Genomic DNA, 20,557 nt, shown 5'->3' with positions numbered 1-20,557 from the left:
AATCTTTCGAAGAGTTTTTCTCTCTGATATAATCAGATCCAAAATCAGGACTAAAATATACTAAATGATAGATAAAGTGGTTTCGTTAATATATTGATATTATTGGGTTTGAATTCTTGCAAGTGCGATATAATCGACGTAGAGTTAAAGTCACGGTCGACTATAAAATTTGTTATTCAATGTTTTTTTTTTATTTAATTTGATTTAACAAAATAAATACAGGATTATGGAAAGTTATATTTCAATCGGGTCAACTTTGTAGAAGAAGCTGTTGACTAGGATTTTTAATTAATGTGAATATATTGGGATGTTGTTTCAAAATGAATAATATATTCATTTGGTTCTTTTTATAACTTCAAAAGTTGTTTCCTTATAATATGAACAACAATATTATAAGGAAACAACTTAATATTTCTATAAAAGACATTTCATTTTGAAACCTCAATATCTTTAATAGAAATTGACGCCTAATGCATACTGGTTGTTATATAAATAAAATAATATACATATATATATATATACAATAATAAAATAAAATGTGGAAACCGCGTTTGTAATGTTTTATTTAACCCAATCCAATAGAATTCTTACTTGCTATAGTTAAAAACTATTTAAATTGTAAAACTACATACAATTTTTTTGATAAAACCTAAATTTGATAAATCAAAATAATTGAATAACTTCCGTTCGTTTGTTATCCCACTGAGGAAACCTAAAATATTCTGTATCAGACTCGTATCCGAAATAGACGTGAATATTCTGTACGTGCAATTTAACCCTAAAATGTCATTGAAATTCATGAAAATTCAGCGAATTTCCAAGCATTTCACATTTTTCACTAAAATCAAATCACAATCGAATTAAATTGAAACAATATGGCAACGCTCGTATATCAAGGGATATTTGGGTTCTATAATAATTTTATTTCAGTTGATTCGGTAAAATTTTTTACTAAAATTGCATTTGTATAATAAGATTTGGGAAGTTATTGTGCTGAAATTTACTATGATATGGAATTTATGAAATTTTTAAGTCCAGTGAGGTGTCTAGTTTGGAAGTAACTCATAACTACCATTCGTGGCCACAAATACAAGTAAGTTTTACAATAGAAAATCCTTTTTGAAATTACCATTAAATTTATATTAATGTTGACCACGAACCAGTTTGGAGAGACATATTTGCGGAGTCAGTAGATTTAATATTGTTGGGATGTCAACTCTTACAAAGACACATTTGACAAATGTTTAAATGTTTACGCCCAATTTTAAATGAAACAACATAAAATATTCATTAATAAGTAGAATATATTGAGCTAACGGATTTGATGTCCCACAACAATTCGTAACCCTTTCCCATATACTTGTATGAGTATCATATCTCGGCTGAACTCATTTAATGCCTTTTATAGGCCATTAACAAGCAATATTCTTATGCAATATTCCGTAATATTCCTATATCGAAGTTTTGTTGGGTGCTAAACCGAAAGGCTGTTTAACAACATTTACAGTTATGAAATATATCCTTTGTTGTATTCTGAAGTTATAAGTTTATTATCACACCACCGTAACCATCACCGATAGCGATTGTGCGTGAGTGTCCGGGCACATGTGCAGTTAACAGTACAACATCCAGTTACTTTGCATTCCATGAATAGTGCTCGCATACTGAAGAAAGCCAAACGCGGTCTACGCATCCAACCCCTTTTAGTGTTGTTAGAAAGGCTTGAAATATTTTTGAAATTAAATAATTTGGAAATGCAATGCGAGATTTTTCATGTGGCTCATTTCATTTCATTTATTTAATTTAATTTAACATTACTTCATTCCGTGTCGTTTTCGTTTTTATTTTCGATTTCAACAATTACACACCCCTTTTTTTGTTAAGCCCGCTTTGTATATCGCGAATACTAAGCATCCTTTCTCAAATATACGAGTATTTCACGTGTGTCCTTTTTCAAGTTCTAAGGCTTCCACGGTCGTTGCTATTGTATTCTTTAATTAATTATGTAAACATAACTTTTCATACCCCTTTGACGTGTTTCACCGCTGAACGAGAATATCTGCTATTCCATATGTAAAAAGGTATTTATGGAAATTAATTTGAAACTGAAACTGAATGGATCACAATTGATAAATTAAGAGATTAAAAAGAGGAATATTGGTTTTGTAGATTGTAATGACTATATGAGTTTATTCAGAACTATGTTGGAGTTTTAGGAATATAATGAATGTAAGAAACTACAAAAAAGTTTTTGCTCTTTTCATTAAACTAAATAAAACCGGAGTATGTGCATAAAATCTTCTGGAAGAGTAAGTTGCGTTTAAAAAATGTTTTAAGACAGGAAATAAACTAATAACGGTTCACAGGACTTTTTCTAGAAACGTAAGATAATACCTGCACACTATTGAGTATACTTTTAGTCTGATTTTCTTAATATAAACACATAGAACATTTTGAAGCTGGTTAACTTCTTTAGCTAAGTAAGCAGTGATAATTGAAAAAGCGGATCAATATTAGCATCCTTATTGGGCTTTGTTATGTAATCACCTTTTTTATTGCCTCAAAGCTCATGGTTTCACATTTCAATACTAAAAAGTCTATAAATTGTGCAGAAGATGTTATAAATACCGGTTTCAATCAGAGATACTGGGAGGATTTCGATTTTCTGGGACCGATATACAAACAAATAAGCTATATTTGCATACAGCGTAGTAGAAAAAATGATACCAAAAATATTACCATAAAATTTATCATAATCCGTTGTCAACTGGCATCACCTAGAAAATCAGAATTGTTATATGTTAACAGAATGGTCTAAGGAACCTCAATTTATTGAATAGAAAATTCGAATAGAACCAAAAGCGAATTCAAACATCAATTTCTTAATTATGTCAAAATCTTCATTCAAAGTGTTCCATCTCCCTACGCTTACCATAAACGAACGGATCGACCGCTGCTTCATGTATAAGCACTGGACACCGTCAGGCAACACCGTTAACACACTCAGGCACCGTTAGCAATACCCGGACATCAGTGGCGATTAACCACTGGAAATATTATTCATATATGCCTTATTAATATATAACCCGTTAATACAAAACGTGTTATATTAACTGATCTCCAGCAAAAATTACATTAACCATATGTATTATTTCTATTAACTAATCCCTACATCATAACTATGTACATGGGTAAGTAAGTGTTCTAATAATACTAGCTTTAGAAATCAGTCAAATAGAGAGGTTAGGGATATAGATGTATAGTATATAGTATAGAATTTTATTATTTTATTTATTTATTTTTTATTACTATTATATTATTATATTATTATTATATTATATTAGATACATTTGTTCTAAGCATAACATCATAGCAATTTTAGTTTAAAAACTTGTTTCATCATAAGAACATTTTTGTAAGTAAAATTTTGTTTTCACATCAATCGTTGGAGATAAAGTAGTCTAAATATGAGACCAATATCAGTAAACTTATTATCAAAACATAATTTATGACTTCAAGTATGCAAATACAAATATTTAGTTAAAGGTCCTTGTCATTCTTTCATCCATTGTTCAGTGATTTTCCAAAAATCACATTGAGTTTAATCACAATGAATTGAACTAATTTTTATTTGTTAAAACAGTCAAAACCATTTTTCTTGAATAAAAAAAAAACCTACAAAGTTCATTTGGTTATCTTTACTATATAGACTATGCAATGACAGATTTTTATGCAAAACAAGCATGCGCAACCAAATAAAACAATACAAAAAAAGACTTACTTCCTTGAAGCATCGACATCCTGCAAGCATATGCATTGTCCTGATAAGCGGTAAATTGCTCTGATTTAAATTGCATCATAAAACGCAAGCGGGACGTTATGCGTGGCCTAGAATAAACAAACAAACAAACAGAGAAGTCCACCATAAATGGCCAAATAGAGCAACAAGGCTCAAAGCAATTCCGCACCGCAGCACTACAAATTTCACTTAGACTAGAAGAAATGTACAGGACAATGCAAATTTATGAGCATTGCAGCGAGTTGCCATGCATTGTGCATTGTGTATAGCCTTTCAAGCAAAAGGATGCATGATAAACGAACGCACTTAATGACCGCCAATAAAATGTCCTGCCGCGCAAAGTAAACAAATTGCGTTAGAGTTGCTCTAGTTTCGTTATTTTATCTTTTTGTCTGAGTTTCGTAAGTGAAACAATGGTTTGGGAAGACTTTCCTCATGCAATGAGAATTTTCATATTTCACAAACAATGGAAATTGTGTTAAGAGGTTATCATTGTCAAGGAATGATGTCAGGAGATTTGTGCAATTGCATGTAATGCATTATTTTAATTCTAGGAAGTCTGTCCCAGCAGTTGATATAAGAAATTTCTTAATAAATAAAAAAAGTGACTTAATGTTACTTTCTTTGCACAAAACTACTTCTGATTTTATATTTTTACCTAATATTTTGAGTAGTGAGCACCGCACTTCCAGAGATTAATCATATCCGTTTTTGATTTTCATATGAAGTTGTTGATTTTTGTGGGATCTACTCATTTGCAATATCTCTTTTTCGATTATTTTTATAAAGATTAATGTTAACACAAGTGCAAAAAGATTTTGTATTACTTTGTACTCTTTGTACTTTGTACGTAGGGTATATATATGCGAATGTCTTCGAAGAAAGGCGAAGGTATCCACAGGTTCACACCATGGAACAGTTTGTAACGACTTCTCCAAAAAAATGACAGATGAAGTCACTACGAGGGTGATAAAATGGTTATGTCTTTTGCTTATGTAGTGTGGAACCACGGCAAGCAAAAGAACTTTTCATCTCAAAATAGAAACCTCCATGTGGTTACTTCACAGGTCACTGAAGCCTGAGATATAACCGAAAAGAGTTTTTTGATTTCGTGCAATGGACATTAAAATTTTGTAACACATTCGGTGTGAATGTTTTGCTTGTGGTATATAAAAACTTTATCAAGTACGTCACCTTGACACGACTTCGTAGAAGTTCTGGAACACCACTTCCAAGCGAATAAAGTTGTGTAAACATATGACAAGCAAGACAATTTCTCATTCCAATTCAGAAAATATCAGATTCGAGTTAAGGATGGCATCTGATTAATTTACAGGTCGTCCTAACCAAAGTTATCACTTACATAAGTTCAATTTCTCTGATATTGATATCTGCCTATTTTGTGAAACGGATATTGAAAACTCGGAGTACATTCGTTGTGCATTCGTATTGCTCTTGGTGGACAGAAGCTTTATTAATTAGATGTCATGAGTGAAGATCTGGAAAAACAAAATACAAACAGTACTTAATTTGATTAAAAACTCAACAAAAGTTTAATCAAGCTTTTCTGATAAACATTGAGAATTAATGCCTTTACATATTTATCGCACAACATCCACACCATCCTGCTAATCATCAATGTTATAAACTCAGCGTTTTTTTAAACTTCGCACCAGGTTGAATTTTGTATGATAATTCTTAGTATTATGGTGTAAATAAAAATATTTTAAAAGTCTGATACATAACTCTTTCAATATGATGATTATTATAAATAATTACGGTGTTAAGGAGCGCTGACTCTGAGCTTCAAATGCGGCAGGGCACGAGTTCGATTTCTGGTACTTGCAGTCTCAAAAAATTATTTACACATTATTAAATACAAGAATTATTTCCAAGACCACTGATGATGGGTATTTGCCAATACTCGAAACAGATGTATGGTCAGCCAAAAATTCAATTAATTAAAATAATATAAAATAAATTTTTGTTGTTGTAGTTCACTACTTTTCGAAAACCCTTTTTATAAAATAATAAATAATTAAAACAAAAATTAATTTCACTTCATTTTTTAAGGAGTAAAAATATAAGAACCTTTTCTGGATTTTAACCAAATATTAACAAATTGGAACTTATCATTTTTTAGGGTGGTCCTCATTAGTATCAACAAAAAACAATCATAGAACTGTGAAAAGGCAAATCAGTAAACAAGTTACAGAATATAATTTCTTATGATTTTATGCAATACAATAACCAAGAAGTTTTACTGAAACGGTTATATTCAGAATGGATTTCTAAAGAATTGATCAATTAACACCTAAGCAGGATTTTTCTTCCAACTAAAGAAAAATGTGTGTAATTCATACAAAAGATAATCTATGAGCAAAAATATCTTCAACAATGAAAAAATAAATAAAAACATTATAATTAAAATAAATGCGAGAAAAAACAGAAAACAGGATTACAGAGAATCTTTTTAAAAGTGTCCAGCATGTCCAATTTGTTTCATACTAAATTGACTTATCAAACATAATTATTTACGCCCCAGCAGAGTGTGTGTGCGCCCGTGTGTGCTATTAGAAGTTAGTGTCCTTACGTGTGCCAGGACATTCGATACGCCGCATAGCAAGGCAACGCACACTTTTCCACTTTTCGTTGTTAAACGTTTGCTAAGTGCAGGCCAGGAATTGAGTACACCCTCTTGCCAGTCTATCCACACCAGATCGTACACATAAACATGCTCGCTCACAATATATTTCCCTATTTTTGTCAATTTCAGTTAAATTGCATTTTTGCGCCTTGTAGTTGTCCATAGTTTGTACCTTGTTGCCATGTTAATGAGATGTTTTCCACTTCGACCACCAGCTGTGTTATGTCCTCGAGTTAACTGCCAAAAGTCGCCCAAATCAGCTCAAATGCAGCTCAACAAACACACTCACATGGACATGTGAACGCATAACGTTGAAGCGCTGTCGGTGACCGTACAAAGAAATTTACAACACGCTTATTTGGTCCGCTTGCACCATGGGCGATAGTTCGCACCGAGTTGCTATGTCAGCTATGTCAGCTCTGTCGACTATGACGGCACTACGCGGCATTGCAGCACCCAAAATTCAAGTAAAACTCCATTCAGCGCATTGGCAAACGGAAGGCGGGCAGTTTATAGTTGAGGCATTTACCCGATAATGGAACTATGTTAATTTGCCGAGAATTGCGCGTGCGTTGCCAAAATCCTGCTCACTGCTGTTCACTATTCATACAATTTACGATTGCAATTGTTTGTTTAGTTAGTTTCCATTTTGTTGCAATGTTGCAAATGCCCAGGACTAAGTCATGTCCATGTCCTGGGCACAGTTAGTGTTCGCACAACCCGCTGTGGCGGACATGCGCAGTGTTAAAATCTTCGTTGCTTCGGTAGCATTTTGCTTGCAAGTATTTTGTACCGGCGAACATGATCTCCTGTCGTGTATGGACTCACTCCTGCTGTTGTTATTGTTGGTGTTGTTGTTGCTGTTGTTGTTGTTGTGTTGCTAAGGATCAGTAAAACGCTAGTTGCACTCGCAAGTGCACAAAAGCAACACGCGAAACGTTGTTCTGCGAAAATGTCTGACCTGCTCGCGTTGTTGACTGTTGAAGTAACTCCTGCCGATTTTATGATTCCACGAATAGGTAAACTGCAAGGATATAGTTGTTGTTGGTAGAGTGTCGCGTGTATTTAACATGCGTAAAATCAAAAAATATTTTTTTTTTTTGGAATCCAGTAAGGAATAAGGATTCTCTTAAATAAATTATTGGTGCATTGTAATGTATTTTAATGCGATATTTATCTTTAGTTTCAATTGAGACTTAAGTTCTACATTTCTCACAACTCGATGCAATGAAAATCTATATATTTAATACATATTATTAATATAATAATTATTATTAATAATATATAGTTTTGAATTCATATCTTATTTCCAGATGTTCTTCCGTCCTTATGTTATCACAACAATTATTTCACAGTAAATTTGTAGTTTTGAATGAATCCATTGATACTTTAAGTTCCTTTATTTTACTTTATATAGTATATAAATTTACATGGGTAATAACATATATATTATGTATTATTAATTCTTTTGTTTTAATATTATTCCAACGTACCGGGATTAAACGTATCAGTGTTCAGAGAGTCAATAGCTTTAGGTGTTTTTAAACAATAACTCAATATTTCTATAGGAATTCCATCGGTATAAATTGAAGCTATACGTTTCGCCATTGTGTTTAAGAGAAAGCGAGGCTCATTTACACCCCCTTGTTTTTTGGGAAATTGTAACACCATATGGAATGAAAATAACGTATATAGCAATTCTACTTGACAAGTTTTGGTAACAATACAGTCACTTATTCCCACTATCCCACTAAAAGGGCCAACCTCTATTGGCCAAGAGGACTGAAGCTGTGCGCTCTGACCCCGTGGTACCAGATTTACATTTGCGATCGGATGCTGCAAGTAAAACTCACTCATTACTATTTATACTCTTAGCAGTGTTAGTGATATTATTGCCTATTAGATTGTAGTCGTTTCTTACGACAAACATGCTTTACTTAGGGAACATTGTAACCCATTTCCCATTTCCTGGGTTTGAATCACTAGAGCTATGTGATTGTCAAATTATTGAGCATAGACAATATGTGGCTTCAACTGAACTGTTCTGCAACTCATTCAACATATCCTGTTTTGACGGTGTTTTTCGAACCCGTAAATTTACCTTTAGGTCTTGTTAGTTGATCATTGAGATCTGACGATTTATCACCATTGAACTATATTTTTGTGGGGTTATGCAAAGTTTGGTGTTTGTGGTAAGAATCTTCATATTTTTGACGCTTTGAAAGCAAATATCTGCTAAGTTATAGCCGAGTTTTTTTTCACCTATATAACGGCAAGTCGTCAAAAATGTCTCAAGGGGATTTAGTATGTTAAGATGTCTCGTGGAAGACATTTGTACGAGTATTATATCTTATGGCAAGTTTTAAACAACATGTTAAAATTAATTTAATTAACATATATTGACAATATTTTAAAAATGTTGAAATTTAATTTTTTTTATATATATTGTTTGTTATTTTATTGTATTATTTTATTTTTATTTGTGTTTATTTTCGGAACTACAAAATGGTTAACCCTGTATATAATTACCTATATGAAATAGTTTGTAAAATGAGGTTGGATTTTGAAACATTTGCTAATATCTATATAAAGCAGTGATAAGTAGTTGTGTGATTTCTGTAATTTTTATAATTAGTAGTAATTATAATTAAAATTGCTTAAAACAAAAATCCTGAGTAGAAATGAGCGAATGATTTAGCTATATCTGCATATTAGATATAGATTAAAACTCATCAGTAATTCTTATGTACTTTTTAGTACTTCTATTAAGCTCGCAGCAATTAAAGCGTAATTAATTAAAATATTGTAGGTAAACCTTAAAAATGTCATTCATGGCCAAAATTAAAATTAAATTGCAATTCGAAATCAATTTGTTCTCTAAGAAAGGTTCACATTATATGCCGGAAGCACAGGATATTAACACATGTTACAAGTGAAGTTAATTGATTTAGTACAAAATGAGCTACATGGACATGATGTCGACTACAAATCCCAAATCCTATGCACACCTTCAACGGCGGACAAAATCATTAAAAGCACTGAAATTTGTGGGCGTTAGTGTTGAAATGACCGGCGGCTAAAATGACCCAAATCGAAAATGAAGCAATAAAAACAAAAAAAGAAAATCCAAACAAAAAGAGGATAAAAAGGATATATACATGCAGTATAGTGAACTTTTTACCAAAATCCTTCTTTGTAGCAACATAAAAACTCAATTAGACTCGTTACACGCCCAATTATGTGCGAAAAAGCATTGGCATTTTATATGCAACCTCTTAAGAGCTTTCATATATGAATTTTTTGCCCGATGCTGAAACTGCATAAATATTGTCAAAATTACAGGAATACGATAAAAATGGACCATACAATGCCCAACTGAAAAAGGCGCATACTTCTCTTCTTGTTTTTTTTTTGTTTTTATTTGAGCTTTGGGCTCAAATGTGTTTTGGTTTGAGTCCTTTGAAATGCCATAATTATTTTACTGTGTTTTGAGTTGCCAACAAAATATGGCCACATTAGCACCCTCGTATTTTTGGCCAAAAATTGGCTTGTTAGTTATTTATGCTCATACTCCACCACTCCTACTCATATCGATGCTGGCTTTGATGCTTTTACTTGTGCTTTGAAGGCAACCAAGAGGCGATATTACATTTTTAACATGCCGAAATAATTTCATTGCCTCCCAGGAGCATCAGGAGTATCAGCAGAAGCAACAACAACAAGATGGAAGAAATTCAACGGCTATAGCACAGCAAAGTGCACAGGAGTTGCGAAATATAGCAGAAAAGTTCTTGTATGTTTCTATTTTGACCCATGACAAATCAAAATTTTTGGCAAACTCCTCGCATATCCTTTATAGTTTTTGTAATTATAGCAATTGCTACTTAAAGTTGAACAATGCCAGTAATTTCGTTATAAAGACATCGGTTTTTTATGTTTCCATCACTTTATAGTGATGAAATTGAGTCTAATAATGGCACGACCCAAAGCATGATATTTCAGATAATTCTAAGAAGATCCGATAAATTCAACTTAAGTAGATTACTACTCGGAGACCTCTAATACGTATTGCGATGTGCTCAAAATTATTATAATTTTTGTTATAATTCTTTATGCCCTTCTTCTTAAGTGATTTGATGTTTCAGATGATTTTAAATAGATCCAATTATTATAGATAGGCTATATATGCACTGCGATCTGAAAGATCTTTTCTGTAAAAGAGATCGATTAGTCAATTTGCATTATCGTTGCCGTGTTAATAAGGATCTGATAGACATAGAGGTCGCTCTGTTTACAGACCCAGAACAAAGATATAGAATTTGAATAATTGAAGCTCTTCTTCTTTCTGGCAACTCCCACATAGTCCGTTGGTTATAGTAAGTCACTACTAAAGAGTCAGTGCAATAGCGCAGTGTTTCTTTAGCAGTTCAGTATATATATACGAAAAGGTTTTTTATTCAGTTGAGAAATCATCTCTAAAGCAACCACTTATTTTATATCCAAAGCTATATTTTTCTTTAAGGTTGGTATCGAAAAGTAATAGAACCATTGGAACATGTCAATTTCTCTTGAAGGAAACAGTTTTGATGAATTAATCTGAATTTTGCTAAAATAGTGTTTCTATAACTTACGTTCAGGATTTATTAGTTGATGTGTTTTATATATATTTAAATAAATTTTGGTATAACTTACGATATAAAAAATTTGTTTAATTTCCATTCGATGGACTAATGGGCGTTAATCCTAGAGTTAAAACAAAAAAAAAGGTTTGCTTAAAAAAATAGTAGTCCCCTTGGAAGGGTTTATATGTTTTAAGAATTTTTTATTATCACACAGTCACAAGCTAATAAATATCATGAAGTAATTTAGCTCTATTGAAACTAGTAAAACAGAATGACTAGGACGACACAGAACGACAAAAACAGTCAGAAAAGCATAAAATACTAACGAGCTTATATAAAAGTAGAGAAGGAAAATGTTTAAAGTATATCACTTCGCTTTGTGTAAATTTGGAGTGAAGTAGCATCGCCGACAACCAATATTTTTTAATACTAGTGCGGGCGGGGTTGTCCACTAAAGTTACCAAACAACTAGGGCTTTTTATTATGGCCACAGGCGTTATTTATATGTGCAGGCGCATTTTCACATGACACTCAATCTAGTTTCCTTTAGTTGTACCCAGACTCCTTTCGTTTTTATCCTTTACCAGAATAACTCAGTATTTCATGTGCAGTTTCTATCTTAATTCCTTGTAATTTTATTTTAGTTTCTCTGGCTGTCATGTCGGCAATCGCAAGTGGCAACTGTGTCAAATGTTGCCGACTTGTAGTACACAACATGAGTTAACCCACGGACTCAAACTTGGACTCCCATGCTATAGCAGTTAAGTTATAGTAGTTTATTTCTCGTTACAATCCTGTTTTGTTTTATCTTTTATAATTTTTTATTTTATATTTTATTTTGATTTTGTTGAGCTTCACTCCTGGACATGGAAGTGATTTCAATTTATGAACATGTCTGCTGGTGTCCTGCACATCCTGGTGCTCACCTTACCATTTTGACTGTCAAGTGTGTAGTGTTTGTGTGTACTGGAACAGTATGGTTCGGTACTTTTGAAACGAATTTAAATTTTTTCTATAATTGGTTCTAGGGGAAATTGCTGTTTCGAGTTTAACTTCCGTAACTTAATGAATTACCAAATGTGCTTTTCTCTTTATATTTTTGTTTCTATTTTTTTTACTTGCATTTATATTTGCAGTACCAAAAAGGAAAGAGTGGTCATTAAATGTTAAGTACTGGAACATATATGGTTACATAGCGAAACTAAGGACGGCAGGACTAAGCTTTCTTGTAATTGTTATTTAAGAATGCTTTATATATGCAGGTTGAATTGAGTTTGGAGTTATAAACTATTTCTTTACTTAATTTTACTATTTAACTTTTTATAGTAGGGTTAAGTGAAGGTCAGTAGAGTTCATTAACTAAATTTTAAATTAATTATTAAATAGTATAAAAGTTAAAGCTAAACAACTAATACACATTAATAGGTTTGTTTTTTATAACATTTTTTCACAAATTTTCAAAAAAATTTCATTTTTATGAGATTTCATTTTTTTTAGGCCCAAAATGTCTTTCAAGATGATCTGGCATTACTTCACATCATCTATTTGCAGCTGAGTAATGCACGGATATGAAACCCTATCCACAACCCATCATTAAAGGGCTGGAGATAGTACTTGCTGTATGCACAATTAGTTTATTATCTGGAGGAGATGTATATGTATATATCGCAGTCTAAATCAATCTTTTGAAATATTTTTTTTAATCTACTTTATTACTTAATCTATATTCCCTCTGGAAATATTGAACTTAGCCCAATTTTTTTGTCCAATCTTTTAAACGATTGTTCTAAACGATTATTGGAATAGACTTAAAGCCGCGATGCAATTCGGTCTCCTGCCCAAATGGTGTCCCTGGGAACGGAACGAAATAAATTTAGGGCGAAATGATCCTTAATAATTACTGGAGTCTGCGATGATGCAAAAGCCAAGAGTTATCTATCCACAATTTATGAATTATAAATTTAAATCTATAAATTTTGACTAAGGCTTATTAATTTAAAAGTCTTTATCACTAAAAGTGGAAGGAAGTTCATCGATATAGTCTTGTGTTGACAAGAAGAAGTCTCTCTAAATAATCTGAATAACGTAGTGGTCATAGATTTGAAACTTATTGATGGAAGAATCAGTACGCACCTAACAACATTTAGAGCTGGCAATTTTCACAGTAGAAATAGTGGTCATCGTATTATTGGAAGTCAATTTGAGTAGTATGGTTCGTCTTAAAAGTCATTGGAAGGATGTGTTAGGCAAAGGAATTTAATTTTATTTCTGCTAACATTTCTTCATTTAATACTCAGATATTTGGAGGTATTAAAAATTCAATTCCACACTTTCTTGTTTTATTATTTGTATTATCAAAATTGAAAATAAATTTCGAAACTTCACCAAAATAGTTTTCATGTTTTCAGGGCGTTAATTGAATTTAAAACGTGGCTAATCCGTAGCATGTGCCGCCACTTAAGATTTTCAATTAACCCCATCGGTACTTATACACAAAGTCTTCCTACTATAGTCCTGTGATATGTGTAAACGTACCAGCAACACTAATTTTAGGGGGGAGCTTAACATTTGTTTGAAGTACAAGTAACATATTTCCATATTCATAAAAATTAAACAACGCGTGTGACAAGATAATAAACAAGCAGATAAGATACCGAAAATGTTTCAAATTACACAAAAATACACACAAATTCATGTGTGCACACAAAACACACATATTAAACAACCCCAAACAAATAAAAAAAAAATTAACACCAATTTTGAGGAAACTGGGAAGTACGCGCGGTCTTGAAGACCTTATATGCTGCATGAGACGAGTGGCATGGGTTCTGTTCTGAAGTATAAAATCTGCTGCAGAAGTTCTGTAGATGTTTCATATTATGAGATTAGTTAGATTGTAAATAATATTCAAATAAATTAATATTTTGAACTTATGTTTATCTAGCTATATCTATCCATTAATTATCATATAATCTCAAAAAACAATAAAAAAGAAAGAAAGATAAAAAATAGCGGAGAATTACTTTTTAGAGGATCTTATTTATAAGATCTTTCCTTGAAGAGTATTTTGTGTTTCATAAATGACTTAAAATGGTTTCAAAACTTGATTTAAACTATAACACAATGGATTGTAAAGAAATAATATTGTAATCGAACCTATTTTCATAATTAAAATAGAAATAAATGAGCTACTGGATCTCATCGAAGCGAAGTACTTCATCATTGGGTTAATCATTTGGGTTGCTGACCTATCTTAGCAAGCATTTAAAAAAATTTACTCAAAATTTTTATGAAAGTCTCAAAACATCTCAAAAAAAATATAATTACCATATAAAAAACAAACCATATAATAACTTATAAAATAACTAATAGGCCTGGTACTTAATAAGTATGGCATCTGGAGAGACATTCTGCGTCAGGCCGAAACCCGAAAACGGATTGTTATGGCCGTTTAAGTAAGTACTTAATAATATTAGTTCCCATATGCGTACCATCGCACCTTCTAATAATAGGTAAGCAATTATATACAGAGGAAAATATATAGTCATCTTTAGTGTCAACAAATTATACTATGTATAAAAAGACTGAACTACAATCTCAAAGATCCTAAGTATGTTAAAAGTAGCGCTCCAAAGAAGTTTGCTATTACCGTTCTGTGTACAACCAAGTGCAGCCTCTACATATGAGACATAATTAGTCTCAATATTTTTGTAAGTTATTATAAGTGATGTGCCAGATATTTTAACAAGTAGTACCATTCTGTCTTTCAATTGTGATGCTTCAATGTGACATAAACGCCTTCATTTCTCCGTTTCTTGTTCATTTCTGCGTCACCAACGCGGGTGGCTCATTGATGTCAAAAATTTTGTGATATTCAATCACTTGAATGGGGTGTTACTCTTCGTATTCAAATTAAATAATTTAAAAGGGGGCGGAGTAGTGGCATTTAACACTATTTTCACTTAAGACAAGTCACGAGCCAAAAGTCTCAGTTAAGCCTATTTAATGCTTTCCCATGCGTTCACTCTTGTTGCTGAAAGTGGAGGCAGATTGTCTCCTAAATTATTATAGTTTTTAGTTCTTTCTTTGTGATAATTTTATATTTTATACCCAAATTGAAGAGGGAATACTGAATGGTTGATTGGTGAGGGTGACATAATTTAATACTTTAAGCAGGGGCAATTAACAAGAGAAATACTGAAGCATGAATTTTTAAGAAAATTTATTACTGAACAAATTTAAATGAAATGTTTAGAAAATAACTCAGATTAGGTGCATTTCAGTTAATTTTTAATATATTCTTAAGTCATAAATTATTTGGATAAGTTTATATAAAAATAATTATAGTTTGGGCTCCTAAATTTGAGTTTCTATGATGCTTAATCAAATCAAGATTGTAACTGTACAGAATAATCTAAAGACCTGTGAACTAATAGTCTAAAAAAGACGTAAAAAATTTACAAGACGAAGTATTAAACTTTTACACAACATATGTATGGATGACATAATGAAGACGTAGAATAGCCATATAATTATTATAGAACTGACAGTTCAGAAATATATGGATATCAAATACATTACTATTTTAACTCTAGATAAGGAGTTAAAATCTTATAATACAAAGATGATGTGCTCCAATATGTATGGTTCCATACTGACCCTCATTTTGTAATATTGACCAGTAAGACAGTTACAGTTACTGTTTGATACCAATTCCAACCGTTACTGCTGGAGCATAGGGCCTCAATTCCAACCCATAATAGATGTTAATTCATATTAATAATTGTTTAAATAATAAGTTTTATTAACATTCATGAAAAATTATATATTTTTAATTTATTATAGCGAATAAATTTTTTTACCATTTAATTTACTGGCTTCCAGTTACCTTAAAAAGCTTATTTAAATTAAAACACGGTTTTTATAGTCCTCCAAAAAAAAAATTATATTCCCCATATAACTTTAATCCCAAAAACAACAACAATAACAACATGAAAAGCTATTAAAACTGTCATGAACTAGTTTGGAATTTTTATTGCCACTTAAGCCAATCTAACACCTACAATAATAAACAATACCAAAACAACAAAAACCAAAAGGAAAAAAAATTTGGGAGAAAAAATAAAAAGGAATTGAAAGTGGCAACATTTTGTAAGGACAAGCTGGATGCATGTCCTTTATTATTACTACAAATGCTGCAAAAGGAAAGTGTTTATACAGCAAAGCATTCGAATTCGAGTGAGCGTTGCAATAGACGAATAGACGCAATGCCAATAGAATCCTTAAAAAACAAAAAAAAAGCAGGAGTAACAATTGCAAGGCATAAAAACAAAATCCAATAATTGAAAATCGGATTTAAACGAATCACGTGACACAAGTGCATATTTGCCCGGAACGCTGAATGGATACCAGCATCCACACCACTGTGTGAGCTTCAGAAATGCATTAGAAAACAGCAGCAATAGCCGCTAACACCGCATTGAGGAACATGACAAAATGCCAACTTCCGAAAACTACTCAAAATTAACAATGAAACCGAATATGCTAAAATTCAAATTCACTAAAAACAAATAAATAAAATAAAGAACTGAATTGGAAATAGGGAAAGAGAGAGGGAGTTGGAGAGAAAGACACAATAATTGCAGTCACTCAATGCGACGAATTTAAAAGAGCGCTACAATACACGACTGATTAATGATAATTTTTAATTGCCGCATTCGTATAATTCAATAATGCTCAGTCCATATGTTGGGTCATTTCGGTCATAGTATCTGCACGATTGCCAATCCTCATTTATAAGGTTCATAAAACATTAAAATTCAATTTTGTTTTGTATCTCAAAATAGCAACAGACTAGGACTAGGACTAGGATTAGTCTTTCAGTAAAAGAGACTTATAACTAGACTTAGGACTAGTCTTTCAGTAAAAGAGAAATAATATACTGAACTAATTAAATTACTATAATGTCCAATAACCTTTTACTAGTGTTGCTTTACTGTGATATATTTTTTTATTTTATTTTTAAGGAGGTGTAAAGCAATCGAAAACCTAAGTCAATGTGAGTCTTCCATCCACTAAAGTCGCCCCGATGACTGATAGTTTCCCTTCTCTGGATTATCAATTTGGTATTTCGTCAAGAGGCTGTCCATAACACGAAACTAAAACGTAATTATTAAACTTAATGTTATGCCGTTAGGGTTTAACACCTCAACGTTCTCAACATACTTAGCAAAACAATCTGCCAATAATGTTACATAATTGAATATATATATTCTTCAATGCTGAGAAGTAAGGCCCGTCTGAACCTCTACTGTTTGGGTCATAGCATCCGTTTAAATAAATGTAACTCTATATTAAGTGAAAGCATAATTGCCTACAACCCTCCTGCGCAACTTTAGATGTTAACCACAGCCACTACGGTACTCCTTTTCATAACAAACCCAGTGTCTAGGACAACTAAAGTTGTGGGCACCTTAATCCTGTAGTCTCCGTTTCCGCCTTTTTAGGGTGTCGTAAAGGAAAACTCAATTGCTTCCAGTTATATACCAAAAGAGCATGGAATAGTGCCTAATAGAATGTAGTCACCTTTTACCACCGAGATGACTTGTTGTGGGTATATATTAGCCCTATTCCCAAAACTGACGCTCCAAGGATATGTAGGAACGCTTCTAATTTTTCTATTTATCTGCATTTGTCAGTTTCTCTAGTTTCTAATAGTTGTGACCAGACTTTTTACTTATTTATTGACCAGTTACTCCATCCAATCATTGTTTTTAAGTCTGATCTGTTCAGTTCTAGTAGGTAGTAGGTTTCTTTACATTTTAGGTTTAAGCTTAGGAATCACATATTAAAATCACTTATTTTGTATACATATTTGTGAATCACAATAGTGTTGTTATGAAGCACTTTCCAATTTTTGGAACTATATAATAATACACTTTTCCAAAGTAATTATGTGCTTACTATTGCTTAGAACATTGATATATTAAGTTTAGGAAAGTAGATCTTACTACACGAATACGGGAGATTCATCTGGAAATAATGAAAAAAGACGTCTTATACTGAAGATCAAGTAAATAATTATATTATTTTATAAGAATATATTATACAAATTTTTGTATTCATAGATTCTTGTCCTTTGCTGATATCCTTATCTGTTCTCACGAGCTATTTATGCAGTTCATATGATGTGTAGTTCCTAAAAGACATGAAACGCCTTAAAATAACAAACAACAGAATACCAATTCGTTTTGGAAAAGAAAAAAAAAATTTCTAAAATTCCAGAATTGCACTTTGTTTGGCAAATAAAATTAAAACCAAAAATTGCAAGCATCTTTCAATAAAAATAAAAACAAAAACCCACATAAGCTTTTTTATGAAACACGAATCTGACAAAAAAAAAGAAACAAAAAAAAGAAACAAAAAAAAATTAAGAGAGAAACACGGTATGCCATAACAAAAAGTAGCAATTGCACTGGCATGCAAATTGTCGAATTGTGCAAGTTTCTGCAGGACATGCATAAAAATACCAAAACAGCAACAACAATAACAACAACATCAACAACAACAGCAGCGTTGGCATCAGCGAAAATAATAGCAATAGTCGCAGTAGCGGTAGCGGCAATAACAGTTGAAAGGAAAAAAAATAAAATATAAAAAACAATAACAACAACAACAACATAACAACATATCAAAATTGCTATTTGCACTCAATAACAGTGCAGAGGCGCAACCAGAACCATTCTGGCCACAAGCGCTGACCCAACTATATCGGATACCCACAAAAAATGCTTCATACAGCGTTCAACAGCACAAAAAAAAAAACAAAAAACGGAAAATAATAAAAAGAGAGAAAAAAAACAAGAGAATCCAAGGGAAAAAGTGAAAAAGCATCTCAAAAAATGTATGAAATGCAATCAAAAAAATAATAAAATTGCAACGACAGCAGCCGCCGCGCCGTTATAACAGCTGAATCCATAACATAGCGAGTAATGTCGAGAGGTCGAGGGGGGTCAGTTTGCACTAAAAAAATGCAGCAAAATTGCTGCTAACTAGAAAATTTTTGATAAACTACTCTCGGCCGCTTGTATACACGAGTAACAATAATGGCGACTGCATGTAGTGCATTTGTAGCAATTTTCTAGTTTCCCATTGCAGTTATTATTTTTATTTCCGTTTCTTTTTCAGATTAAAAAAAAAAAAAATTCTTCAATGGAAAAATTTTGGGTGGTATATGGAAATACGTATACATAATATATACTTTAACTCTGTATACGTCTAGAATAATGATAAGCTCCTCAGATGTTTTCTTCTCATATAAATATTTTAATATGGAAGACATTTTGTCGTTGAAGATATTTCAGTCTTTCAGAGACTTTCGTGTGTTAAAGACTTTTACTATTGAAGACATATGAGCATTGAAGACATTTTGTCGTTGAAGACATTTCAGTGTTAAAGACTTCTGGGTGTTTAAAACTTTTACTGTTGAAGACATATTAGCATGTTTCCACATATAGATATTTCAACATTGAAAACATTTTGAGATTGAACACATTCTGACATTAAAGAATGTAGACTTTTTGACATTGAAGAGTTTAAGTCATTTCAGCAGGTGAAAGAATCGATGTATCAGCAATGATGCATCGATACTTTGGAATCATCTATCGATGCCACTGTAAGTTACTGGGATCAAAGATATTTTAGCATTGAAGACGTTTTGAGAATAAAAATAGACTGGCGTTAAAGGATATTAAAGACATCCTAGTGTTAAAGACATTTTGGTATTGAAAATATATTACCTTAATATTAAAGCCATTTTAACATTGAAGACATTTTGAGATTGAAGACATTGTGATGTTAATGACATCTTAGTATTGAAGATACATTTCTCTATAAAAATATTTCACATTAAAGACTTTTTAAAATTAAAGGTATTGGGCCAATGAAGAATTTTTGGCTTTAGGGGATTTTGAGATAGAAGACATCTTGACAATGAAAACATTTTAACATTCAAAATATATTTTGTAATATTATCTTATGTGCACTTTAAACACCTATTCTAGGACTATTTTTTTTTACTCGTTCACCACCGACTTTTCAACACCCTCGTTCAAAGTCAAGCAAATCTGGTCTTCTGATGATTGTCTTATTTTTATAAAACCTTTCGACTCCAATCGTAGATATGTTGAGCATAAACCCCACCATAAGTCTCTTGTTAAGACTTGCTTTATATGGAATATCAACAGCCACTGGGACTTTAAAAATACTTTCTGTAGGCATAATCCGCTTACCTATGAGTTTCAGTATGTTTGCTATAAGCAACTTATTCGACTAAGAACAAAAGGTAAAAGGATTGCGTACGTAAGCCTACCCTATTAATTACAATCTCTACAATATAACGACAAATATTTTTCGTTTCTCTGGTTTATGCCAATGCTACAATATTTCACGGCTGTACCTCACCCGATTATATGATTCTTCTCCTGATAC

Source organism: Teleopsis dalmanni, chromosome 1 (assembly GCF_002237135.1).
Source record: "Teleopsis dalmanni isolate 2A chromosome 1, ASM223713v2, whole genome shotgun sequence".
Lineage (NCBI taxonomy): Eukaryota > Metazoa > Arthropoda > Insecta > Diptera > Diopsidae > Teleopsis > Teleopsis dalmanni.
Note: the sequence above shows the minus strand (reverse complement) of the source record.